A 10,146-nucleotide genomic window follows, 5' to 3' on the forward strand; every position below is an offset into this window, starting at 1 on the left:
GGAAGATTGTGGAGAAGGGCCGATTCCAGACCTTGGGGGACCTTCGGAAGCAGTGGACTGAGTCTGGAATAAAAACATCCAAAGCCACCGTGCACAGGTGTGTGTAGGAAATGGGCTACAGGTGCCGCATTCCCCAGGTCAAGCCACTTTTGAACCAGAAACAGCGGCAGAAGCGCCTGACCTGGGCTACAGAGAAGCAGCACTGGACTGTTGCTCAATGGTCCAAAGTACCTTTTTCGGATGAAAGCAAATTCTGCATGTCATTCAGAAATCAAGGTGCCAGAGTCTGGAGGAAGACTGGGGAGAAGGAAATGCTAAAATGCCAGAAGTCCAGTGTCAAGTACCCACAGTCAGTGATGGTCTGGGGTACCGTGTCAGCTGCTGGTGTTGGTCCACTGTGTTTTATCAAGGGCAGGGTCAATGCAGCTAGCTATCAGGAGATTTTGGAGCACTTCATGCTTCCATCTGCTGAAAAGCTTTATGGAGATGAAGATTTCAGTTTTCAGCACGATCTGGCACCTGCTCACAGTGCCAAAACCACTGGTAAATGGTTTACTGACCATGGTATCACTGTGCTCAATTGGCCTGCCTGATGTCTGTTAATCAGTCCACAGGTTACACCCCGTATGAACTACACACTGGGACCAGCACAGCGGATACCAGGACAAACAGGTGAATTTGCACAATTATCTTCTAACACGTTCTTTAATGAGTTGCAGACCCTAACGGCAGAATTTTCCAGAGGACCTGAGGAAACAAGAGGCTCCCCTGTGGTACCAGGAGTCAACTGGGTGTAGCTCAAAGTCATCATCAAGCCAGGAACCCAGGTTCACAGGCCCGTTTCAAGTCCTGGAAAGAACATCTCATGCGGTTTGTTTGAGAGGAAAAGGAGAAATCTGGTATCATTGGAGCCAGTCTGCACCAGCTGAGGAGCCTACAAAGTCACAGGCACCAGAGGTGTCATAAAGGGGCATAATAAATCCCCTGGAGGCTCACCGGTGTGATCGCACTGAGATGACAAGGATTTATCGACTCCAGAGACTTTTCTTTTAGTTTTCAAGATTGAAAGAAGAGGATTTATCCACTCCAGAGACTTTTTCTTTTAGTTTTCAAGATTAAGAGAAGAGGATTTATCCACTCCAGATACTTTTTCTTTTGGTTTTCAAGAGGATTTATCCACTACAAGGAGTCATTCGATTCAACTAATCAACAGATAGATGCGGGATTGGAAATTGGAACATATGTGACTTTTGATTTTGATTATGTGATCATTGAATGTGGTGTTTTTCTTTTCCTGTCAATTAATCTAATCGTTGGAGCATTGGTTATGCTATTGTTGTTTTCTGTACTGGTTGTATGACTTCGAATCAACATTTTTGAGTGAATCCCACAGTGTGTGAAGGTTATAAGCTCCTGGGCTAAGTGGGATTGATCTGATATAAAGAATGAAAATGGTGATGCATGGTTGGGATGTTGGTTGTAAATCAAAATGTGGAGGAAGTTTCATAATGACTCTTGTAGGAATAATTGTGTTCTTGACGTGTGATGTTTTCCAGAGTGATGAGCACCCCTCCAGTCCCAATTTCCGCAGCCGTCATCATCTACTCTGGAAAATGACTGAAATATCGGACACATGTATTAAAAGACTTGGAGGTATTGAACTAGATTATGTACTTGGCTCAGACACCACGTTTCACTTTGATCTCTGTTCTGTGTTGACATGTGAGGGTAGTGAGCTAGCTGGATTAAATATAATGTGTTTCTGAGTATCTATCAGAAAGGTGCGGTGGATGGTATGGAGAACATCGGCATGCCAGCCCAGGGTTTTGTCATTTGGGACACTAAACAGGGACGAATACTGTCAGATAATCCATATGCAGAAACATTTAAGCATTTGGTGATGTCATAGAAATTCTTTTATTAAGTGTTCCAAAGTGTATGACCGTTAGGTTACCTCAGTCCTCAGAACATCTGTGTTAGAGGAGGATGCTGTAAAAGCCATTATCAGATGTTTAATGGTTAAAACCCATGCTTTAGGGTGATGCCTCAGGAAGAGCTTATGGGTCTGTTCGTAGATAACTTTGTTACCTCTGACCCGAGGAGGGTCTAGGGCCATAAAACACAGACTCTTTGAAGTTGAGATAACACTGTCATGTTTGGTATAAATACTGTGTGTAAATGTTGATCAGGGCTCTGCTTCACTGACTAACCTCAGTGACAGGGTCTTCAAACGCTGAAATGCCTTTGAATAAAACTTATAAAGACAAAGTCTGGATTTTCTCTTGTTGTGAGTCAACTTCTCTCACACTTTGATAAGTGTTGCCAGAAGAGCGATACACTGGATTTATATTGAAAGCACATCTTATGCGGGCAGAAGAGAAACAGGCCGGAGCAAAGTTCTTTCTCCCTCCTGGAGAAGTTAAAGTGGACAAGGAAGGAGTGAATGTCCCACCAACAGACCTGGGAAGGGCCTGGGTTGTTTTTTGGACTGATAGAGGACTGTGTGCCATGACAGCGAGACTGACTCTGAGGAGGAAATCTCGGATGCTTTTATCTAACTTTTATGTTTATTGCTTGATATTTATCATTATGGTATTATTACAAATTTGAATGTGTTCATTTCCACCATTGTTTAGTTGGACTATGGAAGCCTAACTTTCAGCAGGTTAGAGTTCCTGTTTCTAAACATATTTCTAGAGGAGCTTCCTATGACCGCCCACCTGTACCAGACTGGTAACAGGGCAACTTGAAGCCACTCAGGAGAGGCAGCAGGATTTTTGAGATTTGTTCCTGATTTGTTTTCTTTGAAAAAAACAAACTGTTTGCTTTCAGTACCAGAAGAAAGGACATTCCACTTCAAGGTCACGATGCAGTTATATGGAAGATGGTCTGTTCTGATGCTAATGATTGGTATTGCAAGTATTTTATTACTCTTGTGTTCATTTGGGGAAAGGTACAGCAAAGACAATGTGTGGCTAATATGAGTAATTACGCCAATAATACTCATCAGCTGATTCGAAGAGAGATTCATCACTTTTCTGACTACCATGATCATGCTGATAGTGTCTGGTGGCAACTGATGCATCAAACTGTGAGGAAGATAAGAAAAGACAGTTGCTATGTTTGTTGTTTGATTTCATGTTATTAATGATCAACCATTTTTAGTACCTGTTCCTATTGATACTACTTTCTTTCCAGATAGGCAACATAACCAGCTGGTGGAGGTCATTTTTCCTTGGGTGAGGAATTATATTGTAAGGCAAAGCAGAAATGTTAGTAGATTTTCTAGTGAGACTAATTTAACATGTGCTACTACAGGAATTCTTTATAGATTTTGGGGTAATAGGAATCAAATGGATATCCAGATATAGGTACAGATATTTGTATCGCACAGGAGGAAAACACACCTTATTTCCTTGGGAAGACAGAAGGTTGCAAAACTATTATATCTGTTTCATGTGCTTTAATCAACAGACATACATTTGAGTCATGACCTATCAGAACTGCTGCTTCTACCATTTCAGGATCTTTGGTCCCAGATCCCTTTGTGTTAACTCTTAATCGTACAGCCTTACCGAATGGAAGTAAGTTGTATGACCAGGCAGGTAAATAAACCAGGGTTCTTGTTACTTTTCCTAGTAGAGATGGGTACTCATGTCCTAAGAACATGGTTTGGATGTATGGAAATAGATCATATCTGTATCTGCCTGCTAATTGGTCTGGAGTATGTTATCTAGCTCACTTACTACCTACAGTCACAACTTATAATTAAATCAGCCCATTATTTGAGAGGAAGTTTTCACTGTTCTGACAAAGGAGCAGCAAGCTCTTAGAACGAAGAGTTTGCAAAATAGAATGGCTTTGGATTATCTGTTAGCTGAGAGGGGTGATGGTTTTGAAGAATGTTCCTTTAGTTGTGATTATTTTGTAATCAGAAGAAAGGAGTTGTAATGGAAATCCTTGTATTAAGTGTTCCAAAGTGTATGACCTTTAGGTTACCTCACTCCTCAGAATATCTGTGTTAGAGGAGGACGCTGTAAAAGCCATTATCAGAAGTTTAATGGTTAAAACCCATACTTTAGGGTGATGCCTCAGGAAGAGCAGAAGGGTCTGTTCGTAGATAACTTTGTTACCTCTGATCCGAGGAGGGTCTAGGCCATAAAACACAGACTCTTTGAAGTTGAGATAACACTGTCATGTTTGGTATAAATACTGTGTGTAAATGTTGATCAGGGCTCTGCTTCACTGACTAATCTCAGTGACAGGGTCTTCAAACGCTGAAATGCCTTTGAATAAAACTTATAAAGACAAAGTCCGGATTTTCTCTTGTTGTGAGTCAACTTCTCTCACACTTTGATAAGGAAATTCCACTACAATTACCTTGGCTAGAGGACAAGCGAAAGGTAAATTGACAACTGGAGGTATTAATCCAATATTACTCAGCATTGGAAGATTGCAGAGCAACCCCTACCACAACCCTAATATTACAATAAGGCCACCTACTCTTAGATGTGGAAATATGAGTTCCGGATTTTATATGTATTTAGGAGTAGATTTGCCAGGATGGCTCGCACGAGATCAGGGTAGAATTGTTAGAATTAATCTTGTTTATGTTATGGCCAAAGGTGGTAAAGAGAAAACTCCTGTGGTTCAGATTGACTATAACACCTTAACCCCGGAAAATGTTATCCAAGGGGCTCTGGGATTTACAGAGTCCAATTTGTGGTTGACATGGATGGCTCAGACAGCATGTGAGTCGGCCATGAGCAATTGTATTGCATGTGCGGCTGCTAGACCCGCTCTGGTCACTGTACCTGCTCCCATTTATGAGAACGCGGATCCACTAGGATTTAAATGCATAATTCTGTTAACTCATGGTAAAGAAAACCTTGCATGTCATACCTTAGTAAAGGTGATTCTGGTTATTAGCAATAGCTCACTGGTAGGCCCTTTTTCTCCTCAGAGTGAGGGATGTGATTATCCCTGTTTCAATTTTACAGGGGTTACTGAAGAACCACAGTTAAAATTGGGAATTGTCTCTCCATCATGGTGCAACAAAACTTACCCAGCTGGCACTGTAGGACACTGGGCCCGATAAGGTTTATATTACTATTGTGGTGGAAGTGTTTTATTAGCCCAAATTACCCCTAGGGGTAATTAGGGCTAATAAATTAGGAAGCTGTGCAATGGTGAAGAAGACCAGATCCTTTGATCTTATGGACAGTTCGTTAACTTATATTGATGCAATAGGTATTCCATGTGGGTTGCTGACAGGATAAATTAGTTGATGAAGTGGTTTTGAAAATTTACCGGTAATAATTCCTACATTTTTGAATATTGACCGCTTTTACAGAGGTCAAAAGCGGGAATTGTTGAGAATTAAAATCATGTAATTTCATGCTATTAGTTTAGTTTGCATGTGAGAACATTAAACTGAGATTTAACATGAGTGAGCCTTGGGGAGAGATCACAGATCACAGCAGGGGTCAGGATAGAACAAGGGTGAAACTGAGGTTAGGAGGTTCTCGGCAGCTGCAAGCAGTAAACGCTGGCTGTAGGGACAACAAAGCAATAAATGTCAACTTTTGGGCATGGTATAGATACCACAAGGGAGCTTGGCTGATTGACAACACCAGATGGCAAAAGGGGAAGGCACAGTCAGTAAGCTTTGAAGTCAACGGTATAAAGATGTACTGGAACTTGTAATGCCAGAGACATCGGGGTAAAGACAGCCATGCTTTGCTGAAATCTGCAATCTCTCTCCGTAAGGGCCCTTATGTAATTTTCTTTCTTGTGTTATTTTGTATATTTATTTTGCATTAGAAATCATTGGACTTATGATCTTCCAAATTAAACTTGTGTTAAACTTAATTTCCTGCTCTTCATCTGTTCTTTCTCACGACATCCGGACTGGGAGAGGTTGAGGCCGCAAGAATATCAGTGATAGCATTATTTTACCTCAACAGTAGGCTGACGCCTGAGTAAGTAATGAACAACATCCCATAATAATACAGTTGCTATGCGATGGTACAGCAGCTCTTAAGGGTCAATATACTTGTAATTTAACCAAATACTCTAAAGGATGTGAACTAAGCTTTCCAAACAGAAAAGACAATTGTAAGTTGCTCAACATTAATTGTAATTTCCAACTAGAACAACTGTACTCTGATACAGGGGCAACACCTCAGCAGTTTTGATGTTAAGTTAACTTGGACTCATAAAAGAGATAATGTGGCACTGACAGGATGTCTCACAAATTAATAATTAAGTTTCATTTCTCTCACCTCAAACACACTGCTTGATTGTGTGAACAAATCAGATCAGGAAAATAACTGAAGTGCCTTCATAAACTTGGTTCATCCTTGGGTTAATATAATGATGAACCATCTTGGGTACAGGTGTCTGAAGGTCACAGGTTATTCTGTCCTATCAAATAAGTACAAGTATAAAACCCTTGGGAATTCCCAGTCATAACAATGTTTAGGAAGGAGGCAATGTGCGGAAAGTTCTCACCAACCCCAGAACAAGCCCCAGATGTTAAAGGTGCTGGTTCACTAAAAACGGGCAGTTTGAGGCCAGAATTATTCATATTACTGGCAGACATAGATTTAAAATGATTTTCACTCAACCAAGAGGTTTTCTTTCCTATAGGAAATAAGAAAAGCACATTTGAAAACAACAATATTTAGTGCTTCTTTGTTCTCTTTGTGTCTCTGCTCTGTTCTCTCAAACCCCCAGTCGGTCGTGGCAGATGGCCGCTCACACGGAGCCTGGTTCTGCTGGAGGTTTCTTTCTGTTAAAAGGGAGTTTTTCCTCTCCACTGTCGCTACATGCATGCTCAGTATGAGGGATTGCTGCAAAGTCAATGCCAGTGACTGTCCACTATCTCTACATGCTCATCCAGGAGGAGGGAATATTGCAAGTCACTGACTGGATGCAATCTGCTGGGTTTCCTTAGACAGAAAAACTTTTTATCCAATTTGAATAAATAACTGAATCTGACTACACTGTTCAATGGTTAGGATTAATTGGAATGTATGTACCTGACTTTGTGAAGTGCCTTGAGACAACATGTGTTCTGTGTATAAATAAACTGAATTGAAAAGTGTATTAATACAAAAAAAAAGTATACCCTGCTATATAATTAGGGGAAAAAATGTACTGACACTACAGTAATTAAACTCTTTGCCGAGCAGCTTTGTGTATGTTTCCACTGGCCTTTTGTAGATTTATCTATGGTGATTATTATTTCAAAGTTAGAAGGCCTTCTTGGCATCAGCCTAATCTTTAGCTTCATTCACAGTTGATCCTTAAGACTCTAGTTGGCCCACTTCAAATGTTAATATTACTTCCAGTCTGAAGAAACATGTAGTTAAATGTTGGGATTATGATTATTGATTAATTCATATTTATCAATAATTATAATTGAAAATCATAATTTGAGAAAATTAATTTCTTAACCAAAAATCCTTATTTATTAATCTAAATCAGAGGTGTCCTCTGGGGTTGTAATTGTGGCTCAAAGCCCTTGATAATTACAATTATTAAATTCTCAATAATAGTTGATAACTATTATTAGATGTCACTGTTTAATCAACCGTTCTGCCGAAACATGGGGAATTTTAACGTTATAACGCACAAAATAAACACCATCGCCTTCTCTTTATCTACGTGAATATTTATTAAATCAATAGCCCTGATACAAATCCCTCTTCTGATTCACTAATCTTCACCTAATCAAACATGCAAAGTTCTACACAAAACGGGTCAAATAACTAAACAAATAACTAAACAAAAGAAAACAGCAATGAGTATGTATGAAATCAAACCAGCAGTTATGGCAGTTATGGCAAAAATACAAAAGGAGTATGGTTGAACAAAACTCTGGGAGGCCACTCCCAAAGTGTAGCTTTGTTAAAACAGGTAGTCATAAAACATCCCCCAACACTGGGAAGTCCGCGCACACAAAGGATATAAAAACTTTTGGCGGCAAGCCAGTAAAGCATGAAGTTGAAGACAAAGAAAATGGTTGATTTTCACCATAAGGTAATTATAGCACTTCAGTTTCACAGCGCACCTGCGCTCAGGTGTCCACACAGTAAAAACACAACTTGCGAGACTCGGTGGCCTCCGAAAATCAACAGCAATCAAGTTTCAATAAACAATGGTATGCATTTACAATTTAGAAGACATTAGAGAAAATTTTCTTCTCCTTGAGACCTCCTGTGTTTTTGGTCGCGTGTTAAATCCATGTCTTCGATCGGTAACGTTGAAACTTACAAGCCTTCTTATTCTTGTAAGCTTAATTCGCTTAGTTTTCTCGTTGGCCAACGGGGAGAATGAATGAAAGTCCACATGGGATTTCTTCTCCAGAATGATGCGCTTCAGATGCCGGTAACCGCGTCTCGGTTCCAAGCTGAAAAGCAATGGGGGTGATCTCAGAATATGTTATATAGTCGACCGTGACATCAGAGCTGCGATGCCCCCGTCCTATCAGCCGCGGTTCCTGCTGGGATTTGTAGTAGCGGACCATCCTGGGGTACAAAATGGCTGATGATGCCAGAAGGCTTAGTGGCGTCCAGCAATGTCCAAATGGTCCAATATTAAGCAACACATGGTCCAACATAAATTAAAGGATACATTTAAACCTAAATTTACCAGAGTATGAATAAATTTGGGCTTAAATCTAGATAGTATCGTTATTCTGGTATTTAGCAAATATAAATAATACTGTTTATAAACATCCGTTATTCTGATTTAACTTTAGACAGTGCAGTGTTTCTCCTAGGATTTTGGTCTTGGGGTGGACGTGAAGAAGTAAATGTTTTTATGTTTCTATTAATAACAGCAATTCATCAATGTAACATAAAAAATCAATATAAACACAATATAATTTAACAGTTACTAAACAAGCACTGCTTTGTGTATCTGTCCATGTGTACATCAAAATTTTTATCTTTTCATATTTATCTATTTCTCTCCATTTGTCCTTACATTTCTACCTTTATTTATCTGTCACCATCTATCTACAGGTCCTTCTCAAAATATTAGCATATTGTGATAAAGTTAATTATTTTCCATAATGTCATGATGGAAATTTAACATTCATATATTTTAGATTCATTGCACACTAACTGAAATATTTCAGGTCTTTTATTGTCTTAATACGGATGATTTTGGCATACAGCTCATGAAAACCCAAAATTTCTATCTCACAAAATTAGCATATCCTTAAAAGGGTCTCTAAACGAGCTATGAACCTAATCATCTGAATCAACGAGTTAACTCTAAACACCTGCAAAAGATTCCTGAGGCCTTTAAAACTCCCAGCCTGGTTCATCACTCAAAACCCCAATCATGGGTAAGACTGCCGACCTGACTGCTGTCCAGAAGGCCACTATTGACACCCTCAAGCAAGAGGGTAAGACACAGAAATAAATTTCTGAACGAATAGGCTGTTCCCAGAGTGCTGTATCAAGGCACCTCAGTGGGAAGTCTGTGGGAAGGAAAAAGTGTGGCAGAAAACGCTGCACAACGAGAAGAGGTGACCGGACCCTGAGGAAGATTGTGGAAAAGGGCCGATTCCAGACCTTGGGGGACCTGCGGAAGCAGTGGACTGAGTCTGGAGTAGAAACATCCAGAGCCACCGTGCACAGGCGTGTGCAGGAAATGGGCTACAGGTGCCGCATTCCCCAGGTCAAGCCACTTTTGAACCAGAAACAGCGGCAGAAGCGCCTGACCTGGGCTACAGAGAAGCACCACTGGACTGTTGCTCAGTGGTCCAAAGTACTTTTTTCGGATGAAAGCAAATTCTGCATGTCATTTGGAAATCAAGGTGCCAGAGTCTGGAGGAAGACTGGGGAGAAGGAAATGCCAAAATGCCAGAAGTCCAGTGTCAAGTACCCACAGTCAGTGATGGTCTGGGGTGCCGTGTCAGCTGCTGGTGTTGGTCCACTGTGTTTTATCAAGGGCAGGGTCAATGCAGCTAGCTATCAGGAGATTTTGGAGCACTTCATGCTTCCATCTGCTGAAAAGCTTTATGGAGATGAAGATTTCATTTTTTCAGCACGACCTGGCACCTGCTCACAGTGCCAAAACCACTGGTAAATGGTTTACTGACCATGGTATCACTGTGCTCAATTGGCC

Source organism: Girardinichthys multiradiatus, chromosome 21, assembly GCF_021462225.1.
Source record: "Girardinichthys multiradiatus isolate DD_20200921_A chromosome 21, DD_fGirMul_XY1, whole genome shotgun sequence".
Classification (NCBI taxonomy): domain Eukaryota; kingdom Metazoa; phylum Chordata; class Actinopteri; order Cyprinodontiformes; family Goodeidae; genus Girardinichthys; species Girardinichthys multiradiatus.